Here is a 15,771-nt window from a genome sequence, read left to right as displayed (position 1 = left end):
GCCTTAAAGGTCTAAAGAGTTCTTCATAGGTACTGCTCTCTATGGATTGTTCAAAGATCTGTTGGAAGTACTTATAATAGGATAAATAAATTGAGGGCATGCCTTTTCGGTACCCCACTTGCATGGCTGTCTGGCCTGTGGAAGGTTCCGAAAATGCAAGTCAGGATGGCCGAGTGGTCTAAGGCGCTGCGTTCAGGTCGCAGTCTCTTCTGGAGGTGTGGGTTCAAATCCCACTTCTGACAATTGTGTGTTTACTCTTCTTTTTTCTTGGGAGAGAAAAAATCAGATCATTTCCCTCACATGGGCTTATATGGTTGTCTACTTGGAAAAGTGCAGTGAGTTTTTTTCTTGCTCTAGCCACTCATGACCTAAGTTGTGTGCTTTTTTTGGTTCACAATATCTTTCCCTCTCTATAGATGATCAAGCACATGTGGTCAGGATGGCCGAGTGGTCTAAGGCGCTGCGATAAGGCCGCAGTCTCTCCTGGAGGCGTGGGTTCGAATCCCACTTCTGACAAAACATTAAGTCCATTTTGTCTCTGAGTTCTTTTAGAATCTCAGCTAAAAATTGGCAGTGCATATAATATCTGAATAAGTAACAAACTTCAGTTTCAACTGCAAATTAATTTGCCCAATTCTGTCTTCAAGCTCGTATAATATTCTTCTAGCACTCGTGGTGTTTTATGTGTTTTTTGGGGGGTGCTTAAAAAGTCCCTTTTATTAATGAAATGGGTTACATTCAGTCTTGTGATATTTTTGGTTTCCAATAAGTAGATTGTTAATTTTATGTAACCTCATTTTCTAATGCTCCATTCAAGAGATGTTTCCACTATGAAATGCAGAGCAAGGGGAAAGAGCACAAGTGATAGAGCGAGTGAGTGAGAAGGGGTGTTGAGGAAGGAGAGAATGAAACAAAGACAGAGTGAGTGAACGGCAGGTTGGCCTAGAAGAGGAGACTAGAAGTGAAGGCGACATACTTTTCCCTGCTTTTGACCTCCCACCCATCCCAAACCGACCACAAACGTACCATCTATGCAACGTTGGTATGCAGAAATTCACGCCTCAGCCAGTGAGGGTAAGTCCCAGGCCAGGGGCTAGAGAGCAAAAGACTGCATGTGCTCAGACGTTCCCTGCTAGGGACAGTTCATCTGAAACAAGGTCTGCTCTCTTGTATCCAGCAACGATCTAGAAATACTGCATGAATCTGCAAGGCACAATGACAGCATACATTTGCATAATATGCCCCACCTTCTGCCTTCCTACTTCCTGTGCAGTAGTTGTTTGTGTAGAGAGAGAGGTCGCAGGCAAGGTAATTTTGTGAGTAGGATACAGGACCCTAAATAGCTGGTGAGAGGTATGAGGTATTTTAAAAGCATAAAAATTGTACACCTGTGAAATGAAATGCTTTCACATGTGATCTTCTGTGTTTATTGTCCTGTGCATAAAGTTGCACCTTGTGTTTGAAGGTTTAAATTATTTCAGGCTTGCATGGAGGCAGAAATTTCTGAGTGACTTTTATACATTTCTTAAGACTCTGCACTGTCAGGATGTCCGAGTGGTCTAAGGCGCTGTGTTTAGGCCGCAGTCTCCTCTGGAGGCGTGGGTTCGAATCCCACTTCTGACATGACTTTTGGAGATGTAATCTCCTTTTTCAGGTTAACATCTGATGGAAGTTGCATCTGTTGGTCTTCACCTGGGATGTGATTCCGTCCTCATCTAGTCAAGAGAGCTGGGGTTTCTCATATATTTCGGTTGTATAAAGTCTTGCTGACAAAGTGCAGTCCTTACTATATGAGCATAGGACCCATGTAAGAGCTCATCTGGAAGAGTCATGCTCTTGTATGCCCTGGCCAGACAGGCCATGCAAATATGGAAGAATGCCTAGCATCTGGTAGACAGTTGGACTCCAGCACACTTACGGCAATTTCCTCAGGGCTGTGATCAGGGGCTGCATAGATTTGCGTATCCCACCCTATGTTGTGACATTGAAATTCCTTGTTGAATTTGCTTTAGCTAGCCAAGAGGTGGCTGTTGACTCAATTTCAAAGCAGCTTTGGGCCTTTCAAGTGGCTGGTTAATAGCACTTTCTCTTTGTACGCCTTAAAGGTCTAAAGAGTTCTTCATAGGTACTGCTCTCTATGGATTGGTCATAGATCTGTTGGAAGTACTTATAATAGGATAAATAAATTGAGGGCATGCCTTTTCGGTACCCCACTTGCATGGCTGTCTGGCCTGTGGAAGGTTCCACAAATGCAAGTCAGGATGGCCGAGTGGTCTAAGGCGCTGCGTTCAGGTCGCAGTCTCCTCTGGAGGCGTGGGTTCAAATCCCACTTCTGACAATTGTGTGTTTACTCTACTTTTTTCTTGAGAGAGAAAAAATCAGATCATTTCCCTCACAATGGCTTATATGGTTGTCTGCTTGGAAAAGTGCAGTGAGTTTTTTTCTTGCTCTAGCCACTCATGACCTAAGTTGTGTGCTTTTTTTGGTTCACAATATCTTTCCCTCTCTGTAGATGATCAAGCAAATGTGGTCAGGATGGCCGAGTGGTCTAAGGCGCTGCGTTAAGGCCGCAATCTCTCCTGGAGGCGTGGGTTTGAATCCCACTTCTGACAAAACTTTAAGTCCATTTTGTCTCTGAGTTCTTTTAGAATCTCAGCTAAAAATTGGCAGTGCATATAATATCTGAATAAGTAACAAACTTCAGTTTCAACTGCAAATTAATTTGCCCAATTCTGTCTTCAAGCTCGTATAATATTCTTCTAGCACTCGTGGTGTTTTATGTGTTTTTTGGGGGGTGCTTAAAAAGTCCCTTTTATTAATGAAATGGGTTACATTCAGTCTTGTGATATTTTTGGTTTCCAATAAGTAGATTGTTAATTTTATGTAACCTCATTTTCTAATGCTCCATTCAAGAGATGTTTCCACTATGAAATGCAGAGCAAGGGGAAAGAGCACAAGTGATAGAGCGAGTGAGTGAGAAGGGGTGTTGAGGAAGGAGAGAATGAAACAAAGACAGAGTGAGTGAACGGCAGGTAGGCCTAGAAGAGGAGACTAGAAGTGAAGGCGACATACTTTTCCATGCTTTTGACCTCCCACCCATCCCAAACCGACCACAAACGTACCATCTATGCAACGTTGGTATGCAGTAATTCACGCCTCAGCCAGTGAGGGTAAGTCCCAGGCCAGGGGATAGAGAGCAAAAGACTGCATGTGCTCAGACGTTCCCTGCTAGGGACAGTTGATCTGAAACAAGGTCGGCTCTCTTGTATCCAGCAAGGATCTAGAATTCCTGCATGAATCTGCAAGGCACAATGACAGCATACATTTGCATAATATGCCCCACCTTCTGCCTTCCTACTTCCTGTGCAGTAGTTGTTTGTGTAGAGAGAGAGGTCGCAGGCAAGGTAATTTTGTGAGTAGGATACAGGACCCTAAATAGCTGGTGAGAGGTATGAGGTATTTTAAAAGCATAAAAATTGTACACCTGTGAAATGAAATGCTTTCACATGTGATCTTCTGTGTTTATTGTCCTGTGCATAAAGTTGCACCTTGTGTTTGAAGGTTTAAATTATTTCAGGCTTGCATGGAGGCAGAAATTTCTGAGTGACTTTTATACATTTCTTAAGACTCTGCACTGTCAGGATGGCCGAGTGGTCTAAAGTGCTGTGTTTAGGCCGCAGTCTCCTCTGGAGACGTGGGTTCGAATCCCACTTCTGACATGACTTTTGGAGATGTAATCTCCTTTTTCAGGTTAACATCTGATGGAAGTTGCATCTGTTGGTCTTCACCTGGGATGTGATTCCGTCCTCATCTAGTCAAGAGAGCTGGGGTTTCTCATATATTTCGGTTGTATAAAGTCTTGCTGACAAAGTGCAGTCCTTACTATATGAGCATAGGACCTATGTAAGAGCTCATCTGGAAGAGTCATGCTCTTGTATGCCCTGGCCAGACAGGCCATGCAAATATGGAAGAATGCCTAGCATCTGGTAGACAGTTGGACTCCAGCACACTTACGGCAATTTCCTCAGGGCTGTGATCAGGGGCTGCTTAGATTTGAGTATTCCACCCTATGTTGTGACATTGAAATTCCTTGTTGAATTTGCTTTAGCTAGCCAAGAGGTGGCTGTTGACTCAATTTCAAAGCAGCTTTGGGCCTTTCAAGTGGCTGGTTAATAGCACTTTCTCTTTGTACGCCTTAAAGGTCTAAAGAGTTCTTCATAGGTACTGCTCTCTATGGATTGTTCAAAGATCTGTTGGAAGTACTTATAATAGGATAAATAAATTGAGGGCATGCCTTTTCGGTACCCCACTTGCATGGCTGTCTGGCCTGTGGAAGGTTCCACAAATGCAAGTCAGGATGGCCGAGTGGTCTAAGGCGCTGCGTTCAGGTCGCAGTCTCTTCTGGAGGCGTGGGTTCAAATCCCACTTCTGACAATTGTGTGTTTACTCTTCTTTTTTCTTGGGAGAGAAAAAATCAGATCATTTCCCTCACATTGGCTTATATGGTTGTCTACTTGGAAAAGTGCAGTGAGTTTTTTTCTTGCTCTAGCCACTCATGACCTAAGTTGTGTGCTTTTTTTGGTTCACAATATCTTTCCCTCTCTGTAGATGATCAAGCAAATGTGGTCAGGATGGCCGAGTGGTCTAAGGCGCTGCGTTAAGGCCGCAATCTCTCCTGGAGGCGTGGGTTTGAATCCCACTTCTGACAAAACTTTAAGTCCATTTTGTCTCTGAGTTCTTTTAGAATCTCAGCTAAAAATTGGCAGTGCATATAATATCTGAATAAGTAACAAACTTCAGTTTCAACTGCAAATTAATTTGCCCAATTCTGTCTTCAAGCTCGTATAATATTCTTCTAGCACTCGTGGTGTTTTATGTGTTTTTTGGGGGGTGCTTAAAAAGTCCCTTTTATTAATGAAATGGGTTACATTCAGTCTTGTGATATTTTTGGTTTCCAATAAGTAGATTGTTAATTTTATGTAACCTCATTTTCTAATGCTCCATTCAAGAGATGTTTCCACTATGAAATGCAGAGCAAGGGGAAAGAGCACAAGTGATAGAGCGAGTGAGTGAGAAGGGGTGTTGAGGAAGGAGAGAATGAAACAAAGACAGAGTGAGTGAACGGCAGGTTGGCCTAGAAGAGGAGACTAGAAGTGAAGGCGACATACTTTTCCCTGCTTTTGACCTCCCACCCATCCCAAACCGACCACAAACGTACCATCTATGCAACGTTGGTATGCAGAAATTCACGCCTCAGCCAGTGAGGGTAAGTCCCAGGCCAGGGGCTAGAGAGCAAAAGACTGCATGTGCTCAGACGTTCCCTGCTAGGGACAGTTCATCTGAAACAAGGTCTGCTCTCTTGTATCCAGCAACGATCTAGAAATACTGCATGAATCTGCAAGGCACAATGACAGCATACATTTGCATAATATGCCCCACCTTCTGCCTTCCTACTTCCTGTGCAGTAGTTGTTTGTGTAGAGAGAGAGGTCGCAGGCAAGGTAATTTTGTGAGTAGGATACAGGACCCTAAATAGCTGGTGAGAGGTATGAGGTATTTTAAAAGCATAAAAATTGTACACCTGTGAAATGAAATGCTTTCACATGTGATCTTCTGTGTTTATTGTCCTGTGCATAAAGTTGCACCTTGTGTTTGAAGGTTTAAATTATTTCAGGCTTGCATGGAGGCAGAAATTTCTGAGTGACTTTTATACATTTCTTAAGACTCTGCACTGTCAGGATGGCCGAGTGGTCTAAGGCGCTGTGTTTAGGCCGCAGTCTCCTCTGGAGGCGTGGGTTCGAATCCCACTTCTGACATGACTTTTGGAGATGTAATCTCCTTTTTCAGGTTAACATCTGATGGAAGTTGCATCTGTTGGTCTTCACCTGGGATGTGATTCCGTCCTCATCTAGTCAAGAGAGCTGGGGTTTCTCATATATTTCGGTTGTATAAAGTCTTGCTGACAAAGTGCAGTCCTTACTATATGAGCATAGGACCCATGTAAGAGCTCATCTGGAAGAGTCATGCTCTTGTATGCCCTGGCCAGACAGGCCATGCAAATATGGAAGAATGCCTAGCATCTGGTAGACAGTTGGACTCCAGCACACTTACGGCAATTTCCTCAGGGCTGTGATCAGGGGCTGCTTAGATTTGCGTATCCCACCCTATGTTGTGACATTGAAATTCCTTGTTGAATTTGCTTTAGCTAGCCAAGAGGTGGCTGTTGACTCAATTTCAAAGCAGCTTTGGGCCTTTCAAGTGGCTGGTTAATAGCACTTTCTCTTTGTACGCCTTAAAGGTCTAAAGAGTTCTTCATAGGTACTGCTCTCTATGGATTGGTCATAGATCTGTTGGAAGTACTTATAATAGGATAAATAAATTGAGGGCATGCCTTTTCGGTACCCCACTTGCATGGCTGTCTGGCCTGTGGAAGGTTCCACAAATGCAAGTCAGGATGGCCGAGTGGTCTAAGGCGCTGCGTTCAGGTCGCAGTCTCCTCTGGAGGCGTGGGTTCAAATCCCACTTCTGACAATTGTGTGTTTACTCTACTTTTTTCTTGAGAGAGAAAAAATCAGATCATTTCCCTCACAATGGCTTATATGGTTGTCTGCTTGGAAAAGTGCAGTGAGTTTTTTTCTTGCTCTAGCCACTCATGACCTAAGATGTGTGCTTTTTTTGGTTCACAATATCTTTTCCTCTCTGTAGATGATCAAGCTAATGTGGTCAGGATGGCCGAGTGGTCTAAGGCGCTGCGTTAAGGCCGCAGTCTCTCCTGGAGGCGTGGGTTCGAATCCCACTTCTGACAAAACTTTAAGTCCATTTTGTCTCTGAGTTCTTTTAGAATCTCAGCTAAAAATTGGCAGTGCATATAATATCTGAATAAGTAACAAACTTCAGTTTCAACTGCAAATTAATTTGCCCAATTCTGTCTTCAAGCTCGTATAATATTCTTCTAGCACTCGTGGTGTTTTATGTTTTTTTTGGGGGGTGCTTAAAAAGTCCCTTTTATTAATGAAATGGGTTACATTCAGTCTTGTGATATTTTTCGTTTCCAATAAGTAGATTGTTAATTTTATGTAACCTCATTTTCTAATGCTCCATTCAAGAGATGTTTCCACTATGAAATGCAGAGCAAGGGGAAAGAGCAGAAGTGATAGAGCGAGTGAGTGAGAAGGGGTGTTGAGGAAGGAGAGAATGAAACAAAGACAGAGTGAGTGAACGGCAGGTAGGCCTAGAAGAGGAGACTAGAAGTGAAGGCGACATACTTTTCCCTGCTTTTGACCTCCCACCCATCCCAAACCGACCACAAACGTACCATCTATGCAACGTTGGTATGCAGAAATTCACGCCTCAGCCAGTGAGGGTAAGTCCCAGGCCAGGGGCTAGAGAGCAAAAGACTGCATGTGCTCAGACGTTCCCTGCTAGGGACAGTTGATCTGAAACAAGGTCTGCTCTCTTGTATCCAGCAAGGATCTAGAAATCCTGCATGAATCTGCAAGGCACAATGACAGCATACATTTGCATAATATGCCCCACCTTCTGCCTTCCTACTTCCTGTGCAGTAGTTGTTTGTGTAGAGAGAGAGGTCGCAGGCAAGGTAATTTTGTGAGTAGGATACAGGACCCTAAATAGCTGGTGAGAGGTATGAGGTATTCTAAAAGCATAAAAATTGTACACCTGTGAAATGAAATGCTTTCACATGTGATCTTCTGTGTTTATTGTCCTGTGCATAAAGTTGCACCTTGTGTTTGAAGGTTTAAATTATTTCAGGCTTGCATGGAGGCAGAAATTTCTGATTGACTTTTATACATTTCTTAAGACTCTGCACTGTCAGGATGGCCGAGTGGTCTAAGGCGCTGTGTTTAGGCTGCAGTCTCCTCTGGAGGCGTGGGTTCGAATCTCACTTCTGACATGACTTTTGGAGATGTAATCTCCTTTTTCAGGTTAACATCTGATGGAAATTGCATCTGTTGGTCTTCACCTGGGATGTGATTCCGTCCTCATCTAGTCAAGAGAGCTGGGGTTTCTCATATATTTCGGTTGTATAAAGTCTTGCTGACAAAGTGCAGTCCTTACTATATGAGCATAGGACCCATGTAAGAGCTCATCTGGAAGAGTCATGCTCTTGTATGCCCTGGCCAGACAGGCCATGCAAATATGGAAGAATGCCTAGCATCTGGTAGACAGTTGGACTCCAGCACACTTACGGCAATTTCCTCAGGGCTGTGATCAGGGACTGCTTAGATTTGCGTATTCCACCCTATGTTGTGACATTGAAATTCCTTGTTGAATTTGCTTTAGCTAGCCAAGAGGTGGCTTTTGACTCAATTTCAAAGCAGCTTTGGGCCTTTCAAGTGGCTGGTTAATAGCACTTTCTCTTTGTACGCCTTAAAGGTCTAAAGAGTTCTTCATAGGTACTGCTCTCTATGGATTGTTCAAAGATCTTTTGGAAGTACTTATAATAGGATAAATAAATTGAGGGCATGCCTTTTCGGTACCCCACTTGCATGGCTGTCTGGCCTGTGGAAGGTTCCACAAATGCAAGTCAGGATGGCCGAGTGGTCTAAGGCGCTGCGTTCAGGTCGCAGTCTCTTCTGGAGGCGTGGGTTCAAATCCCACTTCTGACAATTGTGTGTTTACTCTACTTTTTTCTTGAGAGAGAAAAAATCTGATCATTTCCCTCACATGGGCTTATATGGTTGTCTACTTGGAAAAGTGCAGTGAGTTTTTTTCTTGCTCTAGCCACTCATGACCTAAGATGTGTGCTTTTTTTGGTTCACAATATCTTTCCCTCTCTGTAGATGATCAAGCAAATGTGGTCAGGATGGCCGAGTGGTCTAAGGCGCTGCGTTAAGGCCGCAGTCTCTCCTGGAGGCGTGGGTTCGAATCCCACTTCTGACAAAACTTTAAGTCCATTTTGTCTCTGAGTTCTTTTAGAATCTCAGCTAAAAATTGGCAGTGCATATAATATCTGAATAAGTAACAAACTTCAGTTTCAACTGCAAATTAATTTGCCCAATTCTGTCTTCAAGCTCGTATAATATTCTTCTAGCACTCGTGGTGTTTTATGTGTTTTTTGGGGGGTGCTTAAAAAGTCCCTTTTATTAATGAAATGGGTTACATTCAGTCTTGTGATATTTTTGGTTTCCAATAAGTAGATTGTTAATTTTATGTAACCTCATTTTCTAATGCTCCATTCAAGAGATGTTTCCACTATGAAATGCAGAGCAAGGGGAAAGAGCACAAGTGATAGAGCGAGTGAGTGAGAAGGGGTGTTGAGGAAGGAGAGAATGAAACAAAGACAGAGTGAGTGAACGGCAGGTAGGCCTAGAAGAGGAGACTAGAAGTGAAGGCGACATACTTTTCCATGCTTTTGACCTCCCACCCATCCCAAACCGACCACAAACGTACCATCTATGCAACGTTGGTATGCAGTAATTCACGCCTCAGCCAGTGAGGGTAAGTCCCAGGCCAGGGGATAGAGAGCAAAAGACTGCATGTGCTCAGACGTTCCCTGCTAGGGACAGTTGATCTGAAACAAGGTCTGCTCTCTTGTATCCAGCAAGGATCTAGAATTCCTGCATGAATCTGCAAGGCACAATGACAGCATACATTTGCATAATATGCCCCACCTTCTGCCTTTCTACTTCCTGTGCAGTAGTTGTTTGTGTAGAGAGAGAGGTCGCAGGCAAGGTAATTTTGTGAGTAGGATACAGGACCCTAAATAGCTGGTGAGAGGTATGAGGTATTTTAAAAGCATAAAAATTGTACACCTGTGAAATGAAATGCTTTCACATGTGATCTTCTGTGTTTATTGTCCTGTGCATAAAGTTGCACCTTGTGTTGGAAGGTTTAAATTATTTCAGGCTTGCATGGAGGCAGAAATTTCTGAGTGACTTTTATACATTTCTTAAGACTCTGCACTGTCAGGATGGCCGAGTGGTCTAAAGTGCTGTGTTTAGGCCGCAGTGTCCTCTGGAGGCGTGGGTTCGAATTCCACTTCTGACATGACTTTTGGAGATGTAATCTCCTTTTTCAGGTTAACATCTGATGGAAGTTGCATCTGTTGGTCTTCACCTGGGATGTGATTCCGTCCTCATCTAGTCAAGAGAGCTGGGGTTTCTCATATATTTCGGTTGTATAAAGTCTTGCTGACAAAGTGCAGTCCTTACTATATGAGCATAGGACCCATGTAAGAGCTCATCTGGAAGAGTCATGCTCTTGTATGCCCTGGCCAGACAGGCCATGCAAATATGGAAGAATGCCTAGCATCTGGTAGACAGTTGGACTCCAGCACACTTACGGCAATTTCCTCAGGGCTGTGATCAGGGGCTGCTTAGATTTGCGTATTCCACCCTATGTTGTGACATTGAAATTCCTTGTTGAATTTGCTTTAGCTAGCCAAGAGGTGGCTGTTGACTCAATTTCAAAGCAGCTTTGGGCCTTTCAAGTGGCTGGTTAATAGCACTTTCTCTTTGTACGCCTTAAAGGTCTAAAGAGTTCTTCATAGGTACTGCTCTCTATGGATTGTTCAAAGATCTGTTGGAAGTACTTATAATAGGATAAATAAATTGAGGGCATGCCTTTTCGGTACCCCACTTGCATGGCTGTCTGGCCTGTGGAAGGTTCCGAAAATGCAAGTCAGGATGGCCGAGTGGTCTAAGGCGCTGCGTTCAGGTCGCAGTCTCTTCTGGAGGTGTGGGTTCAAATCCCACTTCTGACAATTGTGTGTTTACTCTTCTTTTTTCTTGGGAGAGAAAAAATCAGATCATTTCCCTCACATGGGCTTATATGGTTGTCTACTTGGAAAAGTGCAGTGAGTTTTTTTCTTGCTCTAGCCACTCATGACCTAAGTTGTGTGCTTTTTTTGGTTCACAATATCTTTCCCTCTCTATAGATGATCAAGCACATGTGGTCAGGATGGCCGAGTGGTCTAAGGCGCTGCGATAAGGCCGCAGTCTCTCCTGGAGGCGTGGGTTCGAATCCCACTTCTGACAAAACATTAAGTCCATTTTGTCTCTGAGTTCTTTTAGAATCTCAGCTAAAAATTGGCAGTGCATATAATATCTGAATAAGTAACAAACTTCAGTTTCAACTGCAAATTAATTTGCCCAATTCTGTCTTCAAGCTCGTATAATATTCTTCTAGCACTCGTGGTGTTTTATGTGTTTTTTGGGGGGTGCTTAAAAAGTCCCTTTTATTAATGAAATGGGTTACATTCAGTCTTGTGATATTTTTGGTTTCCAATAAGTAGATTGTTAATTTTATGTAACCTCATTTTCTAATGCTCCATTCAAGAGATGTTTCCACTATGAAATGCAGAGCAAGGGGAAAGAGCACAAGTGATAGAGCGAGTGAGTGAGAAGGGGTGTTGAGGAAGGAGAGAATGAAACAAAGACAGAGTGAGTGAACGGCAGGTTGGCCTAGAAGAGGAGACTAGAAGTGAAGGCGACATACTTTTCCCTGCTTTTGACCTCCCACCCATCCCAAACCGACCACAAACGTACCATCTATGCAACGTTGGTATGCAGAAATTCACGCCTCAGCCAGTGAGGGTAAGTCCCAGGCCAGGGGCTAGAGAGCAAAAGACTGCATGTGCTCAGACGTTCCCTGCTAGGGACAGTTCATCTGAAACAAGGTCTGCTCTCTTGTATCCAGCAACGATCTAGAAATACTGCATGAATCTGCAAGGCACAATGACAGCATACATTTGCATAATATGCCCCACCTTCTGCCTTCCTACTTCCTGTGCAGTAGTTGTTTGTGTAGAGAGAGAGGTCGCAGGCAAGGTAATTTTGTGAGTAGGATACAGGACCCTAAATAGCTGGTGAGAGGTATGAGGTATTTTAAAAGCATAAAAATTGTACACCTGTGAAATGAAATGCTTTCACATGTGATCTTCTGTGTTTATTGTCCTGTGCATAAAGTTGCACCTTGTGTTTGAAGGTTTAAATTATTTCAGGCTTGCATGGAGGCAGAAATTTCTGAGTGACTTTTATACATTTCTTAAGACTCTGCACTGTCAGGATGTCCGAGTGGTCTAAGGCGCTGTGTTTAGGCCGCAGTCTCCTCTGGAGGCGTGGGTTCGAATCCCACTTCTGACATGACTTTTGGAGATGTAATCTCCTTTTTCAGGTTAACATCTGATGGAAGTTGCATCTGTTGGTCTTCACCTGGGATGTGATTCCGTCCTCATCTAGTCAAGAGAGCTGGGGTTTCTCATATATTTCGGTTGTATAAAGTCTTGCTGACAAAGTGCAGTCCTTACTATATGAGCATAGGACCCATGTAAGAGCTCATCTGGAAGAGTCATGCTCTTGTATGCCCTGGCCAGACAGGCCATGCAAATATGGAAGAATGCCTAGCATCTGGTAGACAGTTGGACTCCAGCACACTTACGGCAATTTCCTCAGGGCTGTGATCAGGGGCTGCATAGATTTGCGTATCCCACCCTATGTTGTGACATTGAAATTCCTTGTTGAATTTGCTTTAGCTAGCCAAGAGGTGGCTGTTGACTCAATTTCAAAGCAGCTTTGGGCCTTTCAAGTGGCTGGTTAATAGCACTTTCTCTTTGTACGCCTTAAAGGTCTAAAGAGTTCTTCATAGGTACTGCTCTCTATGGATTGGTCATAGATCTGTTGGAAGTACTTATAATAGGATAAATAAATTGAGGGCATGCCTTTTCGGTACCCCACTTGCATGGCTGTCTGGCCTGTGGAAGGTTCCACAAATGCAAGTCAGGATGGCCGAGTGGTCTAAGGCGCTGCGTTCAGGTCGCAGTCTCCTCTGGAGGCGTGGGTTCAAATCCCACTTCTGACAATTGTGTGTTTACTCTACTTTTTTCTTGAGAGAGAAAAAATCAGATCATTTCCCTCACAATGGCTTATATGGTTGTCTGCTTGGAAAAGTGCAGTGAGTTTTTTTCTTGCTCTAGCCACTCATGACCTAAGTTGTGTGCTTTTTTTGGTTCACAATATCTTTCCCTCTCTGTAGATGATCAAGCAAATGTGGTCAGGATGGCGAGTGGTCTAAGGCGCTGCGTTAAGGCCGCAATCTCTCCTGGAGGCGTGGGTTTGAATCCCACTTCTGACAAAACTTTAAGTCCATTTTGTCTCTGAGTTCTTTTAGAATCTCAGCTAAAAATTGGCAGTGCATATAATATCTGAATAAGTAACAAACTTCAGTTTCAACTGCAAATTAATTTGCCCAATTCTGTCTTCAAGCTCGTATAATATTCTTCTAGCACTCGTGGTGTTTTATGTGTTTTTTGGGGGGTGCTTAAAAAGTCCCTTTTATTAATGAAATGGGTTACATGCAGTCTTGTGATATTTTTGGTTTCCAATAAGTAGATTGTTAATTTTATGTAACCTCATTTTCTAATGCTCCATTCAAGAGATGTTTCCACTATGAAATGCAGAGCAAGGGGAAAGAGCACAAGTGATAGAGCGAGTGAGTGAGAAGGGGTGTTGAGGAAGGAGAGAATGAAACAAAGACAGAGTGAGTGAACGGCAGGTAGGCCTAGAAGAGGAGACTAGAAGTGAAGGCGACATACTTTTCCCTGCTTTTGACCTCCCACCCATCCCAAACCAACCACAAACGTACCATCTATGCAACGTTGGTATGCAGAAATTCACGCCTCAGCCAGTGAGGGTAAGTCCCAGGCCAGGGGCTAGAGAGCAAAAGACTGCATGTGCTCAGACGTTCCCTGCTAGGGACAGTTGATCTGAAACAAGGTCTGCTCTCTTGTATCCAGCAAGGATCTAGAAATCCTGCATGAATCTGCAAGGCACAATGACAGCATACATTTGCATAATATGCCCCACCTTCTGCCTTCCTACTTCCTGTGCAGTAGTTGTTTGTGTAGAGAGAGAGGTCGCAGGCAAGGTAATTTTGTGAGTAGGATACAGGACCCTAAATAGCTGGTGAGAGGTATGAGGTATTTTAAAAGCATAAAAATTGTACACCTGTGAAATGAAATGCTTTCACATGTGATCTTCTGTGTTTATTGTCCTGTGCATAAAGTTGCACCTTGTGTTTGAAGGTTTAAATTATTTCAGGCTTGCATGAGGCAGAAATTTCTGAGTGACTTTTATACATTTCTTAAGACTCTGCACTGTCAGGATGGCCGAGTGGTCTAAGGCGCTGTGTTTAGGCCGCAGTCTCCTCTGGAGGCGTGGGTTCGAATCCCACTTCTGACATGACTTTTGGAGATGTAATCTCCTTTTTCAGGTTAACATCTGATGGAAGTTGCATCTGTTGGTCTTCACCTGGGATGTGATTCCGTCCTCATCTAGTCAAGAGAGCTGGGGTTTCTCATATATTTCGGTTGTATAAAGTCTTGCTGACAAAGTGCAGTCCTTACTATATGAGCATAGGACCCATGTAAGAGCTCATCTGGAAGAGTCATGCTCTTGTATGCCCTGGCCAGACAGGCCATGCAAATATGGAAGAATGCCTAGCATCTGGTAGACAGTTGGACTCCAGCACACTTACGGCAATTTCCTCAGGGCTGTGATCAGGGGCTGCTTAGATTTGCGTATTCCACCCTATGTTGTGACATTGAAATTCCTTGTTGAAATTGCTTTAGCTAGCCAAGAGGTGGCTGTTGACTCAATTTCAAAGCAGCTTTGGGCCTTTCAAGTGGCTGGTTAATAGCACTTTCTCTTTGTACGCCTTAAAGGTCTAAAGAGTTCTTCATAGGTACTGCTCTCTATGGATTGTTCAAAGATCTGTTGGAAGTACTTATAATAGGATAAATAAATTGAGGGCATGCCTTTTCGGTACCCCACTTGCATGGCTGTCTGGCCTGTGGAAGGTTCCACAAATGCAAGTCAGTATGGCCGAGTGGTCTAAGGCGCTGCGTTCAGGTCGCAGTCTCTTCTGGAGGCGTGGGTTCAAATCCCACTTCTGACAATTGTGTGTTTACTCTACTTTTTTCTTGGGAGAGAAAAAATCAGATCATTTCCCTCACATGGGCTTATATGGTTGTCTACTTGGAAAAGTGCAGTGAGTTTTTTTCTTGCTCTAGCCACTCATGACCTAAGTTGTGTGCTTTTTTTGGTTCACAATATCTTTCCCTCTCTGTAGATGATCAAGCAAATGTGGTCAGGATGGCCGAGTGGTCTAAGGCGCTGCGTTAAGGCCGCAGTCTCTCCTGGAGGCGTGGGTTCGAATCCCACTTCTGACAAAACTTTAAGTCCATTTTGTCTCTGAGTTCTTTTAGAATCTCAGCTAAAAATTGGCAGTGCATATAATATCTGAATAAGTAACAAACTTCAGTTTCAACTGCAAATTAATTTGCCCAATTCTGTCTTCAAGCTCGTATAATATTCTTCTAGCACTCGTGGTGTTTTATGTTTTTTTTGGGGGGTGCTTAAAAAGTCCCTTTTATTAATGAAATGGGTTACATTCAGTCTTGTGATATTTTTGGTTTCCAATAAGTAGATTGTTAATTTTATGTAACCTCATTTTCTAATGCTCCATTCAAGAGATGTTTCCACTATGAAATGCAGAGCAAGGGGAAAGAGCAGAAGTGATAGAGCGAGTGAGTGAGAAGGGGTGTTGAGGAAGGAGAGAATGAAACAAAGACAGAGTGAGTGAACGGCAGGTAGGCCTAGAAGAGGAGACTAGAAGTGAAGGCGACATACTTTTCCCTGCTTTTGACCTCCCACCCATCCCAAACCGACCACAAACGTACCATCTATGCAACTTTGGTATGCAGAAATTCACGCCTCAGCCAGTGAGGGTAAGTCCCAGGCCAGGGGCTAGAGAG

The 15,771-nt window shown here is 43.5% G+C and overlaps 15 non-coding genes across 15 annotated transcripts; all 15 read left to right on the top strand.

Moving 5' to 3' along the window:
- Window positions 1–159: 159 nt before the first annotated feature.
- Window positions 160–242, top strand: TRNAL-CAG (transfer RNA leucine (anticodon CAG)). Its single transcript has one exon. It is a non-coding gene; the product is annotated as a tRNA-Leu (tRNA).
- A 191-nt stretch (window positions 243–433) lies between these two features.
- Window positions 434–516, top strand: TRNAL-AAG (transfer RNA leucine (anticodon AAG)). The gene has a single exon. It is a non-coding gene; the product is annotated as a tRNA-Leu (tRNA).
- A 1,739-nt stretch (window positions 517–2,255) lies between these two features.
- TRNAL-CAG (transfer RNA leucine (anticodon CAG)) lies at window positions 2,256–2,338 on the top strand. Its single transcript has one exon. It is a non-coding gene; the product is annotated as a tRNA-Leu (tRNA).
- A 2,013-nt stretch (window positions 2,339–4,351) lies between these two features.
- TRNAL-CAG (transfer RNA leucine (anticodon CAG)) lies at window positions 4,352–4,434 on the top strand. Its single transcript has one exon. It is a non-coding gene; the product is annotated as a tRNA-Leu (tRNA).
- Window positions 4,435–5,732: 1,298 nt separating this feature from the next.
- Window positions 5,733–5,815, top strand: TRNAL-UAG (transfer RNA leucine (anticodon UAG)). Its single transcript has one exon. It is a non-coding gene; the product is annotated as a tRNA-Leu (tRNA).
- Window positions 5,816–6,447: 632 nt separating this feature from the next.
- TRNAL-CAG (transfer RNA leucine (anticodon CAG)) lies at window positions 6,448–6,530 on the top strand. The gene has a single exon. It is a non-coding gene; the product is annotated as a tRNA-Leu (tRNA).
- A 191-nt stretch (window positions 6,531–6,721) lies between these two features.
- On the top strand, window positions 6,722–6,804 carry TRNAL-AAG (transfer RNA leucine (anticodon AAG)). Its single transcript has one exon. It is a non-coding gene; the product is annotated as a tRNA-Leu (tRNA).
- Window positions 6,805–8,543: 1,739 nt separating this feature from the next.
- On the top strand, window positions 8,544–8,626 carry TRNAL-CAG (transfer RNA leucine (anticodon CAG)). The gene has a single exon. It is a non-coding gene; the product is annotated as a tRNA-Leu (tRNA).
- A 191-nt stretch (window positions 8,627–8,817) lies between these two features.
- On the top strand, window positions 8,818–8,900 carry TRNAL-AAG (transfer RNA leucine (anticodon AAG)). The gene has a single exon. It is a non-coding gene; the product is annotated as a tRNA-Leu (tRNA).
- A 1,739-nt stretch (window positions 8,901–10,639) lies between these two features.
- On the top strand, window positions 10,640–10,722 carry TRNAL-CAG (transfer RNA leucine (anticodon CAG)). The gene has a single exon. It is a non-coding gene; the product is annotated as a tRNA-Leu (tRNA).
- A 191-nt stretch (window positions 10,723–10,913) lies between these two features.
- On the top strand, window positions 10,914–10,996 carry TRNAL-AAG (transfer RNA leucine (anticodon AAG)). Its single transcript has one exon. It is a non-coding gene; the product is annotated as a tRNA-Leu (tRNA).
- Window positions 10,997–12,735: 1,739 nt separating this feature from the next.
- Window positions 12,736–12,818, top strand: TRNAL-CAG (transfer RNA leucine (anticodon CAG)). Its single transcript has one exon. It is a non-coding gene; the product is annotated as a tRNA-Leu (tRNA).
- Window positions 12,819–14,114: 1,296 nt separating this feature from the next.
- Window positions 14,115–14,197, top strand: TRNAL-UAG (transfer RNA leucine (anticodon UAG)). The gene has a single exon. It is a non-coding gene; the product is annotated as a tRNA-Leu (tRNA).
- A 632-nt stretch (window positions 14,198–14,829) lies between these two features.
- TRNAL-CAG (transfer RNA leucine (anticodon CAG)) lies at window positions 14,830–14,912 on the top strand. The gene has a single exon. It is a non-coding gene; the product is annotated as a tRNA-Leu (tRNA).
- A 191-nt stretch (window positions 14,913–15,103) lies between these two features.
- On the top strand, window positions 15,104–15,186 carry TRNAL-AAG (transfer RNA leucine (anticodon AAG)). The gene has a single exon. It is a non-coding gene; the product is annotated as a tRNA-Leu (tRNA).
- Window positions 15,187–15,771: the final 585 nt, after the last annotated feature.

Source organism: Lissotriton vulgaris, chromosome 8 (assembly GCF_964263255.1).
Source record: "Lissotriton vulgaris chromosome 8, aLisVul1.2, whole genome shotgun sequence".
In the NCBI taxonomy this organism is placed as follows: domain Eukaryota; kingdom Metazoa; phylum Chordata; class Amphibia; order Caudata; family Salamandridae; genus Lissotriton; species Lissotriton vulgaris.
The sequence above is the reverse complement of the archived record's forward strand: the minus strand, read 5'-3'. Positions and strand labels throughout refer to the sequence as shown.